Genomic DNA, 22,194 nt, shown 5'->3' with positions numbered 1-22,194 from the left:
TGTGCAGTTAGTGCACATGTGCGCCAATGTATCTTTTTAGTTTTGTTGCAAATTTGTGGGGGGGGGGGTTAGGGCGCATATGCGCCAATGTATCTTTTTAGTTTTGTTGCTATTCTCGTGTTCTTCAGGGAGGGAGGGAGAGAGAGAGAAAGAAAGAAAGAGAGAGTAGAGAGAGGAGTTTTAGTGAAGCAGGCAGGCAGGTGTCGGCCTCGGGCGTCCACCCAGCACAGCCATGCTTTCCAATCTATGACTCCAGGGACCTTTTGGCCAGTTACCTAGCTCATAGACCTGTGTAAAGGGGTCTGGTGACCCAGCCTGGCATATGAAGGGTTTGTGACCCAGTCTGTGAATGGGCTTGAGGGGTCTGGGAGCTCCAGACCTAGCCCTAGCTCAACAATCGGCCCAGTTGGCAGGATTACTGGCCCAACAACTGGCGAATTCATGGAGCCCAACTATTGGCGACATGGGCAGAATTCTGACATTAGCATGTAGCCCTATAATTGGCAATGTCGACAGAATTTCAGACATTAGCCGTGGCTCCACAATTGGCATAGTCAGGGCAGGATTAAGAGCGACACATGGGGGTGGTCAGAATTAATGCATTTTCAGGTGGTTTCCATTTATGAGTATGGTGAATTACTGAGTCGTAACATTTTAGGCAAATACACATGCTAAAACATCTAGGGTAAACACAAAAACAATACACGTAGAATGTATAACTAACAAAGGGGAAGAGGGAAGTGACATGGAACATGGAAAAAATAAGTCAATCCAGCAGTGAAAATGAATAAAACTGCAGTTATGGATGTGATCATGGACGAATCCCCCTGGAGGAACAAAGACAAGTTGCAGACGACAGTATGTAGGCCACATAACGTATGACTCCATTAAGGTAAAGGGTAAAAGCAGACAAATCTAAACATATATAGGGATACATACATATACCGTTTTAAAAACTATAAGGAGGTTTTTTTTTTGTGTGTGTGTGTGTTATTTTTTTAAGTTAGACAAGGTCACGGGTGCTGTGGGCTCTAGTCCACTGCTGCTGCCCCGACTCACCACTGTTGGCTCTGCCAAGTGACAAATCGCTCAGGAGGTCGCACAACAGCCACAGCTTTTAAAGATACTGGAAGAACACCTGTGGATCCAGAGCTGGCGATTCACCAGATTCAAATACCCTAACCAGCCGCAACATCAAATTCCTGGAGAAGCTGTGTGCTGACTTGATCAGAGGTGCAAAGGAAAAGAACCTCAAAGTGAAAGAACCAGGTGGGATGCCTGCCAAGACTTTGACAATCACCACAAGAAATGCAGAGACTGTTTACTTCCACCAGTATTGAGGCAGGAGTTGAGGTGGAAGTCACCATTACAGATGCTTAAGTCAACTATTTTAATAAATTGATTATCCGTTGTTTTAAAAAAAAAAAAAACTATTAAGAGAACCAAGAGGGCCGGCCCGGTGGCGCACTGCTATAGTGCGCCGCTCGGGAAGCGCGGTGGCGCTCCCGCCGAGGGTTCGGATCCCACATACAGACCAGTTCCCACTCACTGGCTGAGCGAGGGGCGGGAGCAACACCGAGGGTTGCGATCCCGTGGCCGGTCCCGGCCCGGTGCGGGCGCAATGCTGAGGGTTGCGATCCGTTGCCGGTCACGAAAAAAAGACAAAAAGGAAAAAAAAAAGAGAACCAAGAAAACACAAACTGCAGAGCAATCACCTCTGAAAGGGAAGGAAGGCATGATCAGGTAGACACATGGAAGGGACTTCAAAGAATGCTAGGTGATACTCTATTCTTTAAACTATAAGGTAAGTACACAAATATTTGTTACTCTTTATACTATATGTATCTTATATAATATCACATGTGGGAAAAGGAATATGGAAGTTCACTGTGGAGCCACAGCTAATGTCTGAAATCCTGCTGACATCACCAGTTGTAGTGCTCTTAATCCTGCTTGTGACGCCAATTGTAAAGCTAGGCGACCACGACAGTTGCCAAGCTCTTTTACCTGCCAGTAATCCTGTACTGACTGGGCCAATCACCGAACTAGGGCTGGGTCTGGAACTCACAGATCCCTCAAGCCCGTTCACAGACTGGGTCACAAACCCTTCACACACCAGGCTGGATCCCCAGACCCCTCACATACCAGGCTGGGTCACCAGACCCCTTCAGGCACGTCTATGAGCTAGGTAACTGGTCAAAAGGTCCCTGGAGCCATAGGCTGGAAAGCATGGCTGCACGGGGCAGACACCCAAGGCCGACGCCTGCGCCCCTGCTTCCCTAAACCCCTCTCTCTACTCTCTCTTTCTTTCTCCCTGAAGAACACAAGAATAGCAACAAAACTAAAAAGATACATTGGCGAGCACGCACACGAACTACACACACACACACACACACACACACACAATTTGCTTACAATGGATGTGCTAAAACCACACCCAACTGGACCCGAGGTGAGGGCCCTGACCAAACTATTCTATTTCCCCAACATTCACAATTTTAAAAATTAACTTAAAAGTACTTTCCCTGAACTCCAAATGTTCCAGATGCTTCAAATCCTTAATTACAGACATTCCATGACTACTCCACCCTAAGGTACAAAGGCTACTTCAAAAAGTTCATGGAAAGATTCATATTATCTTTTAATTCCATTACTTCACAAATTTTTTAAGTACCCTCATAATGTCTCCTCCTCTTCTCCCAAGGTCTATTCAACTAACTACTATTAATTATGCCCTATCATGACATCTCTTTTACAGATGCTTTTCATTATTAAACTGTGATTTGTTAATTAACTATTCAAGCAGTGGGTTTTGTTTTTTTCTTTTTTTCCCCTCTACCTAAATTACAAAAACTTCCTAAAGCAGACATACATGTTTTGGGCTTCCTGCTCTGCCAAGAACCTGCCAGAACCTTTCTTTGTACAAAGTAGATATCCAGACGTTTATTCATTTTGGCACTAATGTTATATTCATATCTGCATATTCCTGGGTATTTAACTTCCCAGTTTCATCTTCCTTGACTAGTTAATACGAAACAATAATTATAAACCATGCAACCTCACTTAACCAACCCAAACTCCAATATGTTCTTCACTCAGAAACAAATATTTTCAACAGTATATGAAGTCAGAAGTTCTGGGTTTTTTGAGCACTGTAGCTTAATTTTTCTGTGCTCTATTTTCAACTTCAATGAAATGAGGATACAAACTCTTTCACTTCCCTTACAAACATAAGGAATCAAATGAAATGAAATACATAAAAGTTGTCCACTTTCTCCCATCTACAAAAAACCTCTCCTGAACTCTATTCCTTTCCTGTTACCCCTCCCTCCTTCCTTTCATGTCCTAGCTTGTAGAAGGAATCCACACACTGCCTTCCTCCTCTTCCTCCTCTATTATTCATTCCTCAATCCAAGGCCCTTCCAACACCACTGAAAACTTGTTCAATGCCATTTTTTTAGCAGTTTCTAACTCCCACTTTCCCATCCTTTCTGTTGAGCCAGTTTCCCAAAACATTTTGCAGAAGTCATGTAAAAAATACCTACTTACATACTGAAATATTTATCAGTAATCTGAAGTCTAGAATATGTTCTAGAATTATCTAGAAAATAATCAGGGAGGGGAGGAGAGTGACAGTATAAATGAAACATGACTAACTGGCCATAAGCAAATAACAGTTGAAACTGGCTGATGGAAACATGGGGGTTTAATATAAGTCTCTCTACTTTTATATGTTCTAAAGTTTCACAATAAAAGTGGTTTTTGTTTTTGGGGGGTTTTTTTTTTTGTCTTTTTTGTGACCGGGAAGGGGATCGCAACCCTTGGTGTGGTGTCGCCCGCACTGCGCTCAGCCAATGAGCGCACCGGCCATTCCTATATAGGATCCGAACCCGGGGCGGGAGCGTCCCTGCGCTCCCAGCGCCGCACTCTCCTGAGTGCGCCACAGGGTCGGCCCACAATAAAAGTTTTTAAAAATACATTATTTACTACTTGATCATAACTGTTGGGAAAATAGAATAATTTAACCAGGACCCCTCACCTTAGGCCCAGTTGGAGGTGGTGCAGTGCATTCTTTGTAAGCAAATTGTGTGTGGGTGGAGTTAGTGCACCTGTGCTGTGCCACAACCTTGGCTGGTGACTGCCTTGGGTGTCTGCCCAGCACAACCATGCTCACCAACCTACGGCTTCCAAGGACCTGTTTGCCAGTTACCTAGCTGCTTCCAAGGACCTGTTTGACCTACGGCTTCCAAGGACCTGTTTGCCAGTTACCTAGCTCACAGACCTGCATGTGAGGGGTCTGGTGACCCAGCCTGGCATGTGAGAGGTCTAGGGACCCAGCCTGGCACGAGAAGGGTTTGTGACCCAGCCTGTGAACAGGTTTGAGGGGTCTGTGAGTTCCAGACCCAGCCCTAGCTTGGCAAATGGCCCAGTCGGCAGGATTACAGGCCAGTAAAAGAGCACGACAATAACTATGTAAGTATATCTGAAGTAGTATCATAGAATCTTGATATTAGCAAGGGCTTGTTCAATTTGTTACCCAATGAATGAATTTCTCCTATAACATCCCAAATCATATATATATACCCTGCATCTACTTCAATCAATTCACAGCATATAATAATAATCCCCAAATGAAGATAGAAGTATGAAAAAGAGGCATGCATCAAACTTAAGGAATGTTTACATAGGAAACAGTGTCTCAAGTGCACTGAAAGCAAAATATAAAAAAAATTTTAAACCGAATAGGTTGCTGAGAGAAGAGAGATCATTTTATGATTAGTAAAGGCTTAACAAGTCAACAAAAGAAAACAAATAGCCTGATTTTTAAAATGGGCAAAGGACCTGAATAGACATTACTCGAAAGAAGACATACAAATATCCAATAGATTTATAAAAAAATGTTCAACATCACTAATCATCAGGAAACTGCAAATTAAAACCAAAATGATATCACCTCAATCACCTCACACCTGTTAGAATGGCTATTATCAAAAAGGCAAAAGATAATAAGCGCTGGCTAGGATGTGGAGAAAAGGGAACCCATGTACACTGTTGGTGGGAATGTGAACTAGTACAGCCATTATGGAAAACAGTATGGAGATTTTTTTAAAAACTAAAAACAGAATGGCCATATGATCCAGTAATTCCACTTCTGGTATATATTCAAAAGAACTGGGATCTGTACTCGTGTTCACTGCAGTATCCACAATAGCCAAGATACGGAATCAACCTAAGTGTCTATCAACAGACGAATGGATAAAGAAAATGTGGTATAAACACACAATGGAATACTACCATTCAGCCTTGAAATAGATGTAAATTCTGTCATTTCCAACAACATGGATGAACCTGGAGGGCATTATGCTAAGTGAAATAAGCCATTCACAGAAAGACAAATACAGCATGATCTCACTTATAGGAGGAATCTAAAAAAGTGGAACTTACAGAGGTGGAGTAGAATGGTGATTACCAAAGGTGGGGGTGGGGTGGAGAGATGTTGACAAAAGGGTACAAAGTTTCAGTTAGACAGGAGGAATAAATTTTGGAGATCTACTGCATAGCATAATGACTATAGTTAATAATCTATTTCATATGTCAAAATTGCTATAGAAATAAAATGTTCTCACTACAAAAAAAAAGTATGTGAGGTGATGGATATGTTAATTAGCTTGATATAATCATTCCACAAGGTATACGTATTATCAAAAAATCACACTGTACCCCATGCATCAGACAATTATGTCAATTTCAAATAAAAATTTAAATATAAAAAGAATAAATAAATACAAAAGTAAAAACAAAAAGACTTCACAAAGAAGGACAGGTAGGCTTTCAGACAAGAAAATGGGAAAGGGATGAGTGGGAAAAGGGAGGAGGAGAGGGTAATTAAGGTAGCAAGAATGACTTGTTCAGGTAGAGGTGAGGGTAAAATTCAGCCACATCCAGGAGAGAACAAATGTAAGTGCTGAAAGGTCAGACAGTCCCAGGATAAGGAAAGGACTTGAATTCCAACCTAAGAAAGTCAGCAAAAAAGCATTAGGATCAGTTACACATTAGAAAAAAATAGCCTCATTTAATATCCACATTAGAAAATGATAATCTAAAAGAATTGTTCAATGGACATCCCATTCTGTCTCGTAAAGCAGCTGAATAGTCAGTCACTAAATTTTGTTCTGTTTTTAATTCACAGCCAGAATCTGACTATTCAACAAATACGTGAGTGCTGGTTATGTGCTGGGCACTGTTCTAGGCATGCCAATTACTTTTATTTAGTGGTATTGACATTTTAGAACAGTGGTTCTCAACTAGGGAAGGGTGGAGGTGCTACTGTAACCAGTGTGTACAGGCCAGGGGCGCTGCTAAACATCCTACAGCTCACAGGACAGCCCACCCCCACCCACAACAAGGAGTTAGCTAGCCAGAATGTCACCAGTGCCAAGGTTGAGAAACCCTGCTCTGGAGCAACACGTTTCTATTCCCTCTGCCAAGGTGATTATTAATAAATGTTAGTTCCATTTTCTCCTATGTCTATGCTATAATAGAGATCTTAAAATATCTTATAACACCATTTTAATAATTTGGCAAGTTAAACTAAAGATACCATGAATCTTGAGATTCAGTTAAAAAAATTATAAGCTACATTTATTTTACAATAACTTTTAGAAACAAAACTGTCTTCCCCTCCTGACATCTACTGTTTTCAAAAACTCAGGCTAAAAGCTTTGAGTAGTGTTTGATTATTCCTTTTATTTTGGGATCCTTATAGCAGTTAATCACCACATTCTGCCAGTTATTTCTAAGTAAATGCTTCACATCTCAATGTATCCTTTTCTATTCCCAGTGCCACCATCTGAAACATTTTACTAACTGGTTTCTCTGGAGCTAAGTGTGTCTGCCTCCCTCCCAAGTTGTCCCACTCACTAACACTGCACTTTTCACCTGCTCAAAATCCATAAGGTTGGGCCTTTTTTCAACAACTGGCCACAATCCAGCTTTCCAACTCTTTTTCCCACTGTTCTCCTCGGGAATATCCTTTTTCAGCAAAATGATTTATTCCAAGACACACAAACAACCTTCCAGGTCAGAGAAAACAAAAGCTAGTTAGGCTTCATTCAGATAAAAGATATGCTTTCAACTTGGAATAGCAATAAGGGATCAAGTTATAAAAAAAAAAAAAAAAACCTGATATACCCACAGTTCATTAAATATGAGAGAGAACCCCCCAGGCTCAGGCCATTGTCAAACACTTCACAGCACCCCAACAGTCATCTCTACCACCACCACCTGCCCCGCCCTCACCCCACCCAATACCTGTGGCCCTCACGCCCTCTTATTTGACAACAAACCTGTCATCTCAATTCTACTAGTTCTATTTTATACTCAGCTAAAATTATGATCTACTTATTTGTAAGCTGAGTTGGGGGGGAAAGCATGCATTTATATTCCCGGGCCAATCTTCAACGCTTTTTAAAAGATTTTGTTAAAAATCACAATTCCAAGAATTGGCAAGGAATAGGTAAACAGATACATCCATATGTTATTGGTAAGAGTATAAATTGGTAAGAGTATAGTGATATTTCTCAATATTGGAAGTCTTTGAAATCTGTATATTCTTTAGCCCAGGAATTCAACTTGGGAATTTATCATGAATAAATAATAAAGTGCACAAAAGTTTAGTTATAAGGATATTCATCTGTGCCTTGTTTTCAACTCTCAAAGACGGGGGGGGGATTCCTTGTCCAAAAAGAAAAGACTATTAAGATGAATTCTTTATTTAATCAATGTAATACTCTGCAGCTACTAAAATCCTATACTACTATGGCTATTGACATATAAATCTGTTTATGACTATCCTCCCTAAGTGAAAAAATATAAACATGATTCTGTATACCTTATTTCACATATTTCCATATTTTCTATTTTCTATATGTTTTCTGCACACCTATATATACCTACATAATTTGTGTGTGTAAATCAAATGTACCATCACACACATAATTTGTGTGTGTAAATCAAATGTACCATCACACACAGCAATCACACAGTATCATCACCGTCACTGGGGATTCTCACTTTGACTTAGGCTAGGCAGCTACTGGACAGAAACCTTAGAGAAGACTGATGATAGAAGGCTAAGGGAAAGAACAGGAGGCCAGGAAACACTGGGAGGGGATTACATGACACATGCTAATGGAGACATGTTTGCGTGTGTTGGGCACAAAGCGTAGACCTTAGATGCAAAGGGTGTCATAAAACCAGAAACGAAATATAATGGAATGTTATGAGCATGAACTCCAGAGACAGATTGCTTAGGCTTGATCTCACCTCTGCTTCTTACTAGAAATGTAATCTTAAGCAAGTCACTTAACTTCTCCCTGCTGTGGGATAATAGAGCCCACCTTGGAGAGAACAGAGCCGCACTATAGGTAAATGCTCCTTAGTTATCTACACTGGTCATTATTACTCCCACAATGTGAAGATCTGTGCTGCTAGGACAGCAGCAGTAACTTCTTGACCATTAATCCCTCCTTTAAGACGGCTCGTTTCTAACCTTGCCACTTGCCCAAGTTCTGAAAAGAACAAGAACTAGGACTCTAGAAGGGTCTCCCCTCTCTCTCCCTCTCTCTCTTTCTGTGTGTGCATGTGCGCACACTGCTAGTATCACAAAAGAGACAGCCAGACATCATATGCCTCCTGATTAAAGAACGAACCACAGCGTAAGAAGCCATCATGGAAAATAAAACTGAACCTGAATATGATGAAGCCTCTGGGAATACCGAGATCTACTCATTTGTAAATACAGAGATACAGGGATACAATAAGCAAAATCAAGACAATGGGAAACTCTGTGGGGCAAATGGTCTATTTCTTTAACAAATAAAAATAAAAAGAAGGGTGGTAATCTATAGATTAAGATAAAGTTAATCACAATACGAAGGCCTTATTCAGATCCTTATTCAAACAAACTGTTAAAAAAATTAAGACAACTGTTTATCTCAACACTGAATATTTGATATTATGAATTTAAGTGTAAATTATTTTTATATACAATGATGGTATTAGTAAAGAATCTTTACTTTTTAGAGATGCATTCTCAAATATTTATAAATTAAATTATTTGATATTGGAAATTTGTTTCAAATTAACACAAATGGGTTAGAAGAGTATGAATGAAACAAGATTGGACATGGGTTTGTAACTGTTTAAACTAGGTGATGGTACTCAGAGGCTCATTATACTATTCTCTGCACTTGTATATGGGCAAATTTTCTATAATAGAGAATTAAAAGAAAAGAGTGAAAGGGGAAGAGGAGTGACTGCAAGTCTACTAAACACCAGGGCAAGTAGAAGGAAGGAAAAGAGCACAGATGGAGGTGGCAGCAGCTTGAAAGTATTTTAGCATAAAGACCTTCACTGAAGAAAAGGCACAGCCAAAGGAAAGATGTAGGATATGAGAGTACAATGAGTGAAGTGAAGATGTGCTCACACGGTACTTTCAGCAGTGTCAAAAGTACAGACCCTGCAGTGAAGACTGGGTTCAAATCCGGCTCCATGACTCTGAACCGCAGCTTTCTCAGATGTTAAAAAAGAAAAAAAAAGGGGGATAATAATAGTCTTTACTTCAGAGGACTCTTGTAAAAATTAAATGAGTTAAGACAGTTATAATTGGGCCAGCCCGGTGGCGCACTCGGTAGAGTGTGGCGCTTGGGAGTGCGGCGGCGCTCCCGCCGAGGGTTCAGATCCCATACAGAGACCTGTCCGCTCACTGGTTGAGCGCGGTGCGAGCGCGACACCGAGGGTTGCGATCCCGTTGCCGGTCACAAAAAAAGACCAAAAAAAAAAAAAAAAAGATAGTTATAATCTACAGTTCTCCTAAAATAGTGCTTCATAGAGGTTCCCTTCATCATCATCTCTCTCCACTTTACAGAGGAAACCAGACCTAGAAGTGACATGACTTGCTTAATGACTTTAGAGCCATCTTCCAGGCACTGTGTGGAGTACTTGTGGCAAAGACTGGCTGGCTACTCACCAAAGCATTCCCTGTTCCTCCTGGGTACGCAGCTAGATTACACTTCCGAACTTCCCTTCCATGTGACTGCATTCTGAACAATAAAATGCGGGCAAAAATGACAGAAGCCTCTTTACTTCTCCCAAAACCTCCCATGCAATCCCCCACCTCTTCTCTCCCCCACCTGTCAAGAGCAACCACAGAACTCCTGCATTAGACACAGCAGAGAATGGATCAGCCTGAGTGCCAGTATGACCAAACTGTTACTGTGTTAAGCCCCTGATATTTCTGCTATCGTAACTTCAGATAACACAATACTTTTTACAGACTCATCACAACACTCATTATTCCCATTTTACAGATGGAAAACTGAAGCATAGGGAGATCATAGTAGATCCAGGATCTGAATCAGCACTGGCTTACTATGGAGCTCAGGCTCTTTAAGTGTCTTCCAAGATCATGAGAACAGAAGGTTGAACCATGATTTCTAACTTACAGTGGATACATTTAATATAGAATTTTGTTAAGTATTCCTAAAAATATAACTTTAATCTGCCACAAGAATAACCACAGAGTAGTGTTACTTTGAAACAGAAAAAAGAGAAATAGGCCCCCAAAAGTTTAAGTGAGACTTTACAATAATAGATAAGAGACACACCAGACTAAGAGATCACACCTCCTTAAAACTTACAAGTAACCATGTAGTACAAGTTTTAATTTTTTAAAACATCTTCTCCTGTTTTATTTTACCTGTGCCACTCCTATTTATTGACAATTACATAATATGATTCTATAGTATCAGTAAATTTTTTAAAAACAGGATACAATAAATGGAAAAATCACTTTATTTCAAATCATCACTTAAGGTGCCTACATTATTAATCAAGAGGTGCCTATGGTACCAGCCAGCTGCCAAAAAAACAAACAAAAAAAGATTTACCTATGAAAAGGTGTATAACATATACCGTTAAGCAAAAAAAGGCAAGTTACAAAACAGTATTTACAGTGTAATTCCATTTGTTTTCAAAAAACATATATATGTCTACTTTTTTTTCTATGCACATACATATCTTATCTACAAACCAAAACCACCTGGAAAGAAACAGAATGAAGTTTACAATGACTACCTTTGGAGAGTAGAACTAAGCTTATGATTTATAACTTTTGCTACAATTTGGATTTATGATGAGCACGTATACTTTTAGAATAAAAAATAATTTAAAATAAAAATATTTATGATTTACAGCAATGTAATATGATCAAACTCCCAAATTCCCACATTATCATGTTATGTAGTAAAACATCTAGGTTGGGGGAAAAAATTGTAACCCTTTGTGATGAATATATCATTTGATCAATTTCATTCATATATGGATACATATTTATTTATGTATCTACAAGTAAATCTATTTAAATGAACATACACACACCTGCTAAAAAAATATGTTCTAATCAGGGGATTTTGATAATAGTTAATCAAGTACATCCTTTTTTCTTGAAACTGAGGTCTAACCTGAAGAATACCTAGGGTTATATCAGAAAAAAGCAATATATTAGAATTTTTTCCTTGGGCCGGCCCTGTGGCGCACTCGGGAGAGTGCAGCGCTTGGAAGCGCTGCGGCACTCCCGCTGCGGGTTCGGATCCTATATAGGGATGGCTGGTGCGCTCACTGGCTGAGCGCGGTGCGGGCGACACCAAGCCAAGGGTTGTGATCCCCTTACCGGTCACGAAAAAAGACAAAAAAAAAAAAACAAAACAATTTTTTCCTTTAAGTGAATTAAACTTTACTATGAATTGGCATCGATGTATCACTATCGTTTATATTAAAATTTTTAAACGGTTTTTCTTTGGGGGTCAAATTTTATCACATTTTAGGGACTAAGTCTTTAGGCTCTCTTCAAATGTTTCAGAATCGAATAACATTTGTGAAGCGTTTCACTTCCTAAGCACTATTCTAGATTCATTAATATAAGATTATAGCACTTTCATCAAAGTAGCAATTGTCAAGAGCCCAGAGTTAGTTATTATAGAGTTAGTTATTGTTGTAAGTAAAATATATTAAGATAAAATGTTCCTTAACCTAGAATTTTATACAACTGCACGACAGTGAAACAGGGAACAAATCTTTATTACCCATGTTAATAGAACTGGGGGGAAATTATGTTAAAGATAACACAAAATTACTAGCATTCGAAGTAAATTATATTTGACTTTTAAAAAATTTTAATACATTTGTTTAAGTATGAGAAACTTTCAGATCATTTAAAAATTCAAAATAAAAATATGTTATATAATAAAGCCACACTGAAAAACAGACGAGTCAGAAAAAAAATATTAACTATAACACAGTCCTTATCCTGATCCCTGCTCCTGGACCTGAACCTTGAATTAATACACCACCTTCAACTGAGCTTCCCTACATGAAATCCAGTTTATTTGTGCGAACTTTCTCGAGTTAAGGCTTCCAGTGTGAATTGGAAAAAAGTAAATAAATTAGCTTGAACCTCATGAAATTGCTGATAATTTCATTCTTATCCATAAAAATAGGCAATTCCATATGGTTCAATTTAACCCATCATCCTTTATTCTAGTAATTATTTGAAAAAAGAAATAAAATTTTACATGTTCCCTTCCATGTCCATTCCACTTCCCTGCCCCCCAAAACTTGGCTAATCTAGGGTTGGCCACTTTAAAACTTTAAGGTTTTATTACGTATCAGTAGGAAAAGCCATCTGACCAAACTGGGTACCATCATTCAAAATTAAGTTTCACTGAAAACAAGTAAGCTCTTGTCTTAGTCCATTTTGTGTTACTGTAACAGAATGTCTGAGACTGGGTAATTTATAATGACTCTTGGTTCTGGAGGCTGGGAAATATAAGACCAAGGGGCTGGCATCTTGCAAGGACCTTCTTGCAGCATCATCCCACAGAAGAAGGTGGAAGGGCAAGCAAGTGCTTGAGACAGAAAGCAAAAGAGGGCCACACTCGTCCTGTTTGTCAGGAACCCAACCCTACAATAATGGCATTAATCCATTCATGAGAGCCCTCATGACCTAATCACCTCTTAATAGTCCAGCTCTAAACACTGCTGCATGGGAAATAAGTTTCCAACACATGAACTTTGGGGGACACATACAAACCATAGCAGCTCTGGTGGGAGTTTTAATAAAGAAAGGAAGGTAAACTCATAGAAAATAAGGATAAGGGAACAAAACTAAGCCAAGACGTAACAAAAAAATAGGAATAACTACTGATTTATTTAAAGAACTGTAAGAAAGATGTTCACATCTTAAAATGAGTAATTTCCAATTTCATTATTTAGACTGGAATTGATTATCTCCCATTCCTGATCATGGAGTTAATACACATCATACACTAAAACAGATGACTAAATATTATTTAATAGCAAAGAAAAATACTGACTGAGAAAACCATCCAGGCTAGAAAACCAACCACACTGAGCAGCCATTAAAAAGGATGAAGGAGTTCTATAGGTCCAGAAAGATGTTCAGAATATATCAAACTGAAAAACACAAGCTGCAGTTTAATGTACAGAGTGTAGTCACATTTTTGGCTTTAAAACAGTATATTTGCAAACATGTGCATATATTTCTTATATACGGACAGAAAATAATCTGGTAGTATATACACCAAATTAATAACAATGACTACCAGAAAGAAGAGGGAGGCAGGATAGAAGAAGGATGAGGGAGAAGTCTAGAATTGGCAATACAGCAGCCACTAGCTACATATGGCTAGAAATTATACGCAACTAAAAAAAAAAAAAAGTTGCATCTTCAGGTGATACCTGAACTAGGTTAAATTTCTTTTTACTAGTTTATAATTTCTTATTTACAATAAGAAGGTTTATTATTTAACAAACCAATCTGGTATTTTGGGGTACACAGAGGGTTCCAACAATAAACATTTTACAACCACCTACTTAAAAACATGCAATGACATTTCTCATCTGTTCAGAAAAACTTATCCTCAATGATCTCTCCTTGGTAACAATGGTGTTATTCTGCTTAAAAATAGTAAAATTGGGGACATTTTAATTTATAATTCAGACTTCTATGTATCTAGACAGGATTTCACCTGAATTTTACCTGAAAGTGAATTGTGATTTCTTCCAAATTGGTTTACAATTTTTAAAGTTACTAAAGACTTTTAATCACAGAGACTTAAGCCCTGAATAGGATAAAACAATTCTAATGGATTTGTTTTAACAATTCCATTAGTAAAACTTTCAACAGAACTTTTTAGCTGATGCATGAAATTCACTCACATTCTGTTCTTACACAGTTCCCACAGAAATCTCTATCTCCTGGCTTCTCGGGCTGTTCCTTCTCAGTCTTCTTTATAGCGTTTCCTTCTGACCACTCTTGAAAATACTACTGCTCCCTGTAATACAGTTCTCAATCTGTCTTTTCACTAGACACATTCTTCTTCCTCAACTTCCACCTTTATAGTGACTCTCAGCTCTCTAGTCCACATCCACTACCCACATATCCAACTGCCCAGTGACCATCTTCACCTGAATGTAATACAGGCAACTTTAAACACAACAGATCCAAATCTGAATCTGTTGTCATTTGGCTTCTCCCCAAAGTTGTTCCAACTACCTAGAGACTTCCACCATTTCAGTTTCTTCTTCCTAAATAACTCCTATTAATCCTACTTCTGAAACCCCTTTTAAGTCTGTGGCCTTGTCATCATCCCTGACTGTCTTATTTCAGGCATTCATTCCTCTCTCAGCTGCTAGCACCCTACTGCAGTACTTCCAGTCTCCCTCCATTTATATCCTTCATACTAATTCCAGGCAGGTGTTCTGAAAATGCAAACTGATGCCACTCCCCTTCTTTTATCCTTCAAAGCCTTAAAGACCGAATACAAACTTCTTAACAGAGCATAAAAGACCCTTCCTGGGCCGGCCCGGTGGCGCACTTGGTAGAGTGCGGCTCTCCTGCCGAGGGTTCAGATCCCATATAGAGACTGGTCCGCTCACTGGTTGAGCGTGGTGCGGGCATGACACTGAGGGTTGCGATCCCATTGCCGGTCGCAGTACGGGCGCGACACCGAGGGTTGCGATCCCGTTACCAGTCACAAACAAAGACAAAAAGGAAAAGAAAAAAAAAAAAAAGACCCTTCCTGACACAACTTATGTCCACCAGTTCAGCCTATCTGTTGTCACTCCGTTACGTATTATACTTAAGTCATATTTAACCAATTATCATCCTTTTCAAAATTCTTTGCCTTTACATGTGCTACTTCCTCCACCTAAAATACCTTTTGGAGAGTCTTTACAAGCTTCAGTGTAAGAGTCACCTCTTCCAGAAAAACTTCTCCTGAGCCTCGGGGGACAATGAGCTCTTCCTTCTTTTCAGTACCCAGAAGTGTGTACATACCTTCGTTTGTATCTACACCCCTGCCTCCTCACCCAACTTTAGGATTCATAGGCAGAGATCTCATCTCATTATTCTGTATACTTCTAATGCAGAGTACTTGACATAGTTGTAGGTGCTGCATGAATAAATACTGAATAAATCAAATTCACAGATTGACACGCACAAAAAAAGCTTTCACATGTCCAGGACTTAAGACAGTTATGAAACTAGTCAACTGGAGAGGATCTACTATATTTGCATTTGCATACACATAACACACGCATACACATATCATGAAATCTGGTTCCATATAAGTTCATTACCCCAACCTGGTACGATCCTACAGTAATTCATTGCTATGTGTACTGTTCACAGTGAGTCCAAAGAAATTAATTTAATTATCCCTAATCATATAAATCCCCATGCTCACAGATATATGGACAGGAAACTTTTCTGGAAATACATAAGTAAAACAGTTATTAGTGGTAGTAAAGGTAGGGTAGTATTATGGACTGAACTGTGTTCCTCCCCAAATTCCTGTGTTGAAGCCCTAACCCCCAGTACCTCAAAATGTTACTTTACTTGGAGACAGGGGTCTTTAAAGAGGTAATAAAGTTAAAATGGAATTGTTAGGGTGACACAACTGAATATCCTAGACATCAGTGTAGCATACACTGGCCACACACACACACACTAAAATTTTTTTATCTATTTGTCATTTGAAATAAAATAATATACTATGTTAAAAATAAGATATTTTAAATTTTTACCAGTTCCACAAAGTAACTGGTGGAGGTGGAAACTGGAGAAGACCATTGTTAAACATCTCCCTGGACATTAGAGAATTAACAAAGTATACAACAGTGTGATGAGTGAATCCTTCTCCCATTAGGGTAAAAATAGTCATGATAGCAACCACAAACCACAAATCAGACTGTGTTATGCATTTTATATGCAGGATCATTTAATTTTTATTACAACCCAATATGATAGATATTAAGATTCCCCCCATTTTTCAGATAAGGAAACTCGAGCTCAGAGATTAATAAGTGGCACAGTCATACAGCTAGAAGTGGAAGTGCTGGGACTCAAACCCAAACCCACAGGTCTTAAAATCCCATGCTATTAGATACTAAGGGTCTCTGACTATTTAACAAATATTTATTAAACACCTGCTACATGCATTGTGCTAAATGTATGAAACATAGTCATGACCCAATAAACACAGTCATTATTCTCAAGGAATTCCTGCCTTTGTAACTATATCCTAACGTTTCTCAAAAGAGCTGCAGCATAAGAGGAAAACCAAAGAGCTTGGAGTCTGAGAACTGGAAAAATTCTGGCTTTATCAATTAGATAAATTAAAATGTTGGATACCTCACCATCAAACGGGTTTCAGATTAAAATATACAGGAAGTGAGTGGAAGAATGCAAAACAGGAATATTCAGTTACAACCTTCACCGAGTCAACCAGACCCAGAGCTTGAACTTTTTATTTCATCAAGGCTCTAATTTCTCCAAGGGCCTCTTTGGGATTCCACTCATCACACTCACTCTGTTCCCCTTTTCTGCACCCATACTACCTACTACTCAAAGCAGAAAAATGAACACTCTGAAGCTCTTCAGAGCGTGGCCTTTTACAGCAGCGACCTTCAAGGTGGAGTGCACACCACAAGACACTTAAATTTTCTCAGCACAGGCCTGAATGTATTAGCATCTAAAATTAAAAATAAGAAATACAAATTTTAACTTTTTTAGTGGTTAACATCTAGATTTACGATTAAATGTATACAATTTATTTCAAAATGAAAACTTAAAAGGATACATATGCTGAGGCCATGAATACAAATTCTTGTGGGGGAGGGGCATGATTCAAATAAAAGTTTCGAGACAACTGCTTTAGAGCCACAATTACGGGTTGAGTATACCTCATCTGAAGTGCTTGGGACCAGAAGTGTTTCAGATTTCAGAAATTTTTGGATCTTGGAATTTTTGCAGAATACATACCGGCTAAGATCCTTAACCCAGAAATCCTAAATTTGAAATGCTCCAAAGAATATTTTCTGTGGGCGTCATGTCAGCACTCAAACGTTTCAGATTTTGCAGCATTTCAGATTCCAGATTTTTGGATTAGGCATGCTCAATCGGTATATCATTAATTATGGTTAAATTCCATGTGAGAACTATGACATACAGTAAATATACTGTATTTTTATTAATACCAAACATTTTACAAATAAGCCTAGCAATTTCCCACTTCTGTGTCACCTATCTTTATGTTGCTCCTTCTGTCTGGACCACCTACTAAAACGTAGCTCATAGCCTTCTCAGCAAATATCCATTTATCTTACAGTGCAGTCTTTCCAGATATGCAGTGAGGTATGGTCAATAACCACCCTATAAATCTAAAGCTATGAGTTTATAAATCAAATTATAATACAGGGATAATATAATGAAAAATTTAAGTACCTTTCTCCTGGTCTAAGACAAAACTTCATTAAGAATAAAAACAATCTTATTTATCATATACTTCCCCCTACCCCCAATTTCCTGAAAAAACATTCCTTTAGACAAATTTTGATTGAAAAGAATACATTGTATATGACGCATACTAAACTAATTTTCCACGTAAATCTATACCCAAACCTCCCAATAAAAAGTATTCCTTACAAAAAGGACAGACGTAAATGTGTATTTATGCTGAGCCTTACAGATACCCAACAACTGCCTTAACAGTGTTGTAACTCTATTAGCATTTATGGTTCAAAAACTAAAGGTGACTTCCCTAGAGAAGCTCTTATTTTTGACTACAGAACTTGGAACTTAGAAATTATTCTTTTCTTTAAAGTTTTTTTAATTTTATCAATATACAATGTAGATGATTTTCATGTCCCTTTACCTATTCCTCTTCCCCCGTCCCTCTCCCCCCTCCCACCCATCAACATCATATCTTGTCTTAACAAGTTCAAGGAATTGTTGTGATTGTTGTCTTCTTCCCCATCTCCCTCCCATTTGTTTATTTATTTATTTATTTTTAGCTCCCACAATTAAGTGAGAACACATGGTATTTTTCTTTCTATACCTGCCTTATTTCACTTAATATAATTTTTTTCTAAGTCTATCCACATTGCTGTGAATGGTATTTCATTCTTTTTTATAGCAGAGTAGAATTGCATTGTGTAGATATACCACATTTTCCGTATCCACTCATCTGATGATAGACATTTGGGCTGGTTCCAACTCCTGACTATGTAGAATTGCATTGTGTAGATATACCACATTTTCCGTATCCACTCATCTGATGATAGACATTTGGGCTGGTTCCAACTCCTGACTATTGTAAATAGTGCTGCGATGAACATTGGGGAACAGGTATACCTTCGACATGATGATTTCCATTCCTCTGGGTATATTCACCAGCAGTGGAATAGCTGGGTCATACAGTAGATCTATCTATAATTGTTTGAGGAACCTCCAAACCATTTTCCATAAAGGTTGCACCATTTTGCAGTCTCACCAACAGTGCAGCAGGATTCCTTTTTCTCCACAACCTTGTCAGCACTTATCATTCTCAGTCTTTTGGATATTAGCCATCCTAACTGGTGTGAGATAGTATCTCTGTATGGTTTTGATTTGCATTTCCCAAATGCTGAGTGAAATTGAGTATTTTTTCATGTGTCTGTTGGTCATTCTTATGTCTTCCTTTGAGAAATGCCTATTCAGCTCCTTTGCCCATTTTTTAATTGGGTTACTTGGGTTTTTGCTGTAAAGTTGTTTGAGGGAACTTCGAAATTATTCTAATATCCTACCAAAAGTATATTAAAGTGAATGCTTTGAAAAAAGAGACCTAAATATATTTTTACTGGCTTCCTATGACCTCATTACAGTCTCTTCTTTAATAATGAAATGTGTAACTTGAAAGAGATAAAATACAGCTTTTAAAACCTACCTTCTATACTATTTCACAGCTACTTCACAATGACCCTACTTCCCCATTTATAACTCACCTAATTAGTTATCAGTAACCAGCTTTCAGCCAAATAAGAATGCAGGGCTATGGAACTGTTATTTCCCCTTAAATGTCTTTAAGGCACTGTGCTTAGCATTCCACATGCACTCTCATTGAAAGCTCAGGCCTAAAGTCACATAAGAACCACCACATTGTATAATTCCAGGAAGCACAATTCCGTTGTATTTTACGCACATGCCCTTCCCAGCACAACACGAATGGAGCTGTGCAATGAAGCGGTCTGGCTCACATAGCTCACCAGAGTTGAGGGTCAAAAACTCTGGTATATCTGATGAAAAAGCCCACGCTCAAAACCGTAGAACTGTGCTGCCTCCTGTCACTGAAGTTGAAGGATGAACAATAAACACAATATAAATACAACAAAACAAAAACCCTTGTTATATAATAACCCAGTTATCAGCTTTGTTGGTGAAGGAAGAAAGGGAGGGAGAGAAGGAAAGTCAATTGTTAATAACTACTGAAGAGATAAGAAAGAAGAAACTTAACGGAAAACCTTATTGGAGAATTTGCCTCAGGTGAAACAGCACATCTTTAGTGCTAGGATGCAGTAACAATGGAGAGATCTATGGAGTACAGAGGCAAGGGGTGTTTTGTTTTTCCCCACCATTGCTGCCCTTATAAGATGCAAAGTGATAGTTTTATAAAAGAATGACTAGCCAGCTTTCAGGTTAAAATGACAGTTGCACTAGAGTAGGAAAAACTATAAATTATGCATTGGACTCTGCAGTCATAAGCCCCTTTACCTGTAACTATGAAAGGTGACTCATTTATTTGAAAATCAGAAAAATGATCTCAGAGTAAAAACCTTCATTTATGGCTTGGAAATATTTAGAATCTATTATAACAAGTATTTATTTTCTTAACGTGCAAGGATTATTTGCATATCACTAGAAAACGGATGACCACCCCCCCAAAAAAAATATGGGCAATGACATATAGAAGTCACTAATAGTTACCAACAGCCATTCCCCCAATAACTTGTTCCTTGCTGTCAGAGTCCACCCCTCATTATAATGGCTAGAGGGAACAGTCTTGCTTTCCCAGGCTCACCTATACCTAGCACATACACATGACCCATCACGGCCAATAAGATCTGAGGGAGGATCTGCTGAGGGCTTCCAGGTAATGTTTCCATTTCAAGTGAAAGAGATGAGCATGAACAAATATACGTTGTCTTCAATGGCTGTGTTCATTGGACCTGGTATGAGCTATGAATCCTTTTTTTCACATCCCATATCCAATCCCTCAACAAACCCTTTCAGCTCTACCTCAAAACATATGCACAATCACATCAGCACTTCTCTGACTCCTATCTTGTTCCAAATCATCTCTCACCTAGCTGCTTGCAATACTCTCTTAACTAGCCTGCCTGCTTCTGCCTTGATCCCCTTCATTCTACTCTTAACATAGCAGCTAGCATGAGCCTTTCAGAGTCTTAGACAGATGAGTCACTCCTCTGCTCAAAAGCTCCCAAAGATATCTCATTTCACCCAGAGTAAAACCAAAAGATCTCAGAATGGTCCACAAGGCCCTGCATGAGCTGACTCCCTGCTACTTCTCTAATATCACTCAGCTCCCGCCACACTGGCTCTGCTTTCAGTTTTATGAACATGCCAAGCACATTCCTGCCTCAGGGCCTTTGCATCACTGTTCCCTGTGTGTGAAATGCTCTTCCCCCAGACGTCTGCCTTTGCATTCTTACCGCCTTCAAGACTCGACTCAAATGTTACCTCATTGAGGCCTTCCCTATTGCTCCATTTAAAATAAGCCAACATGGCCCTTCCCATCCCCTTCATTGCTTTATTTTTCTCCCTAACACTTACATCTTCTGACATACTATAAATTTTATCTACTTGTTTGTCTGCCCCCACTAAAATGTAAGCTCCATGGGGGAAATAAACTTTGTCTGTTTTGCTGCTTTACTTCCCATGCATATAAAATATGTCCTCGTACATTGTAGGTGCTGAATAATTATTTCAGTGAGTTAATCTAGCACTCATCAACAACAAGCTGAGGATGAAAAGAGCAGGAAAATGGAAAGAAAACATCTAGGTCCTCAACAATTTCATTGAGCCACTGAATTACACCTCAACTTCAGGTCATGGTAAGGTAAAATTTTATTTATTGTTTAAGTTACGTTTAATCATTCTGTTGTTTGAAGCCAAATGGTACCTGATAAAGGACACAGGTAAGGCAATCTGCAAAACATACATACTAGAGACAAATATACTCAATTTAACTAGATTGTAAGGCATGGAAATTACAATAACCATGAAATAATGTCACTCAGCAAAAATTTAAAAGTTTGGTACATGTATATCCCATTTAACACAACCCACTAAAACACTAGTAGTATTAAGAATTTTAGGCAGGGGCACGGAGGGTGCCAGTGCATGACCAAGCAGGTAGGCCTCACCGCTGCCGGACTCCATCCCCAGCCCGGCCGAGTGCACACCAATCAGAGAGGCACCCTGCCAGAGAGGCCGAAGATCCACGGAGACCATGCACCCCACGGTGCCAGCATGCAACCGAGCAGGTATGACTCGCCACCACCAGACACCATCCCCAGCCCAGCCAAGTGTGTGCTGACCAGAGAGGTGCCCCACCAGAGAGGCCCAAGACCCAAGGTGACCACACACCCGAGGAGCCAGTGGGCAACAAAGCAAACACTGAGGCAGCCGTGCAAGACTAGCAGCCTCAGCAGCATCCTAGCCAGACAATAGTGTCGAACCAGCGGACTGTGAAATCCCTTGCCACAATGACTAAA

This window comes from Galeopterus variegatus, unplaced genomic scaffold (assembly GCF_000696425.1).
Source record: "Galeopterus variegatus unplaced genomic scaffold, G_variegatus-3.0.2 Scaffold1579, whole genome shotgun sequence".
Lineage (NCBI taxonomy): Eukaryota > Metazoa > Chordata > Mammalia > Dermoptera > Cynocephalidae > Galeopterus > Galeopterus variegatus.
The sequence above is the reverse complement of the archived record's forward strand: the minus strand, read 5'-3'. Positions refer to the sequence as shown.